General features: G+C 32.9%; 1 long non-coding RNA gene across 1 annotated transcript; it reads right to left on the bottom strand.

The window, feature by feature from the left end:
* Positions 1-355: 355 nt before the first annotated feature.
* LOC133180018 (uncharacterized) lies at positions 356-1,382 on the bottom strand. Its single transcript, XR_009720241.1, has 3 exons — positions 1,307-1,382; positions 1,075-1,198; positions 356-455 (listed from the first exon to the last, which is right to left on the bottom strand). It is a non-coding gene; the product is annotated as an uncharacterized LOC133180018 (long non-coding RNA).
* Positions 1,383-2,268: the final 886 nt, after the last annotated feature.

Below are 2,268 nucleotides of genomic sequence, written 5' to 3' on the forward strand. Positions count from 1 at the left end.
CTAGGCATGTTAGATACCTGCTGTATGGAAGATTCCGTGGAATGTAATTTGCAGGATTCCGCTGAAATTTACACCATGAAGGGCATGCCAGATGGTCTCCATACATATGAGGAATAATACACAATAAAGATTTTTTCAACTCTTCAGGTTTTTTCTGGTGCTGGGCAAGAACATAAGAAAAACATTTCTTTAAATGTGTTATGGTTTTTCCTCTAAGTTGTTGATACTTTTTTACTCTTTGCAAATCATATAGTTTATTTGAAAATGTTTTCTTTAGGTTTCTGTCACTGAATTTTGTAATAGTTTGATCACATTCTTTCCTTGCACGTGAAATGATGGTACTATCATAATCCATTACAAATTCATGAGGATGAATATTCTCTTTTTCCAAGTCTTTCAACATGCCCACAATCATGTCAGGCTCCATAGCTTTGGCTGAGCCATCCCAATTCTTTCTGTAAAGTAAAATATAAAAATAAGCATGCGGAAACACGAATTCTGTGAGCCAATGCTCACTAGTAATACCCCTGCTTTGATGTGAATATACACTATGTGAATATACACAAGTTTAGTTACAGACAGACATACAGATAAACAAGAAGTTGACATCAGATCCAAACAGAAATGAATCATACCATATTGCATGCCTAAACAAAGAGTGTGTAAACTTTCATGCATTTGCAAAGAGTAGTTACTGAGAAAACTGCGACAAAAATTTGTTATGTATGGTACAGACAGATGTACAGATAAACAGGAAATTGACATCAGATTCGTACAAAAATGAATCCCAACATATGGCATGGCTAAACAAAGAATGTGCTAAAATTTCAAGCATCTGCAATGAGTAGTTGCTGAAAAAACTGCAAGGAAAATTGTTATGGACAGACAGACACACACACACAGAGCTAGACACACAAGGGTAAAACAGCATACCCCCCTCTCCTTCGGAGCAGGGGTATAAAAAGAAATATTACATTGATTTGCAATAACCTTCACCATTTACTGACACTGATTTTTTTAACTATGTATTTCTTTTTTTACACATTATACATTTCATACTTATCAACATTTTACCTGCAATCATGGTCAATGGGCTGAATGCCTTTTCTTTTTGCATTTTCACATAGTCTGCATTTTCTGCATCTATAATCATATCGCACTATCTTCCCAGATTTATCACCTATTAGTACACTGTGACCTGTGGTTTATAAAAAGAAATAGAGATATATTCATAAGTCAGTTCGTAAATAAGTTTTCTTTCACAAAAAGAAATTTTTAAAAAATATGTTTCTTCTTCAATGCATACCTCAATAGCTGTTATATTTACTCCCACTAGATCTAGTTTGCCATCCAGCATCAGCTGCAACTCTTATTTCAACTTTTCTAAAAATATATGATAAAAAGAATTACACATTCACAGAAGAATTTGAAAGAAAATATGGATAGAGATTGTGAAGCTTGGTATATATTTTTCATAAAACTAATTTTTTTTAAATTACCCGTCATTCATTTTTAATTCTTCGTCAAGAGCATCATTTGCAACTTTTTGGGCAACAGATTCGATGGCCTTTCCTGCTTCTCTGTCTCTTTTCTCTACTGTTCCAGCTGCTACACCAGGGATATTCAATGAAGCAAATAACATTTGTAAAACAGAAAACCCTATTCCACTGTTGGCAATACCTACAAGACATGAATGGTGAAAAAAAAATACATGTATTATTCATTATCAACTATGTTGCCTTAAATGTTCATATTGCAAAGTTTTCTGAAATTACCTGCACTAAGCTTTGTGTTCACATCCCAAATGTTTTTTTTCATGTCGTTTTCCTGTGGGAATGTTTGAAATGTAACTGCATATGGTACACTACAAAATTAATGAAATATTTCATATGAAACATGATGAACACTAACAAACTGAAGTGTTGTTATTATTAGCATTAATTTTTATTTTGATGAAGATGAATTTGACATTTACCTTTATGTACAAAATAAGGCCATAATGCCTCTCTTGAATACAATCCCAAAGATGTAATACAGCCCCACATTTCTTGCATCCTTTCTGTAGATGTGCTGCTAGCACACCCAATTCTACCACTCGACGACTCTTTGAATGATACATGTATTTGATTGGAACTAATATTAATATTCAAATAAATAACAATATGTAAATAACATTATATAATAATTAATCAAAATAGAAACGGAAGGTGATGAAAACTAAAGAACATTTTTGCATTCCACACGTTTCATGCCCATTTTATTACCAGT

This window comes from Saccostrea echinata, unplaced genomic scaffold (genome assembly GCF_033153115.1).
Source record: "Saccostrea echinata isolate AGI-Se365-2 ecotype Australia unplaced genomic scaffold, CSIRO_AGI_Sech_v1 ptg000005l, whole genome shotgun sequence".
Taxonomy (NCBI): Eukaryota; Metazoa; Mollusca; class Bivalvia; order Ostreida; family Ostreidae; genus Saccostrea; species Saccostrea echinata.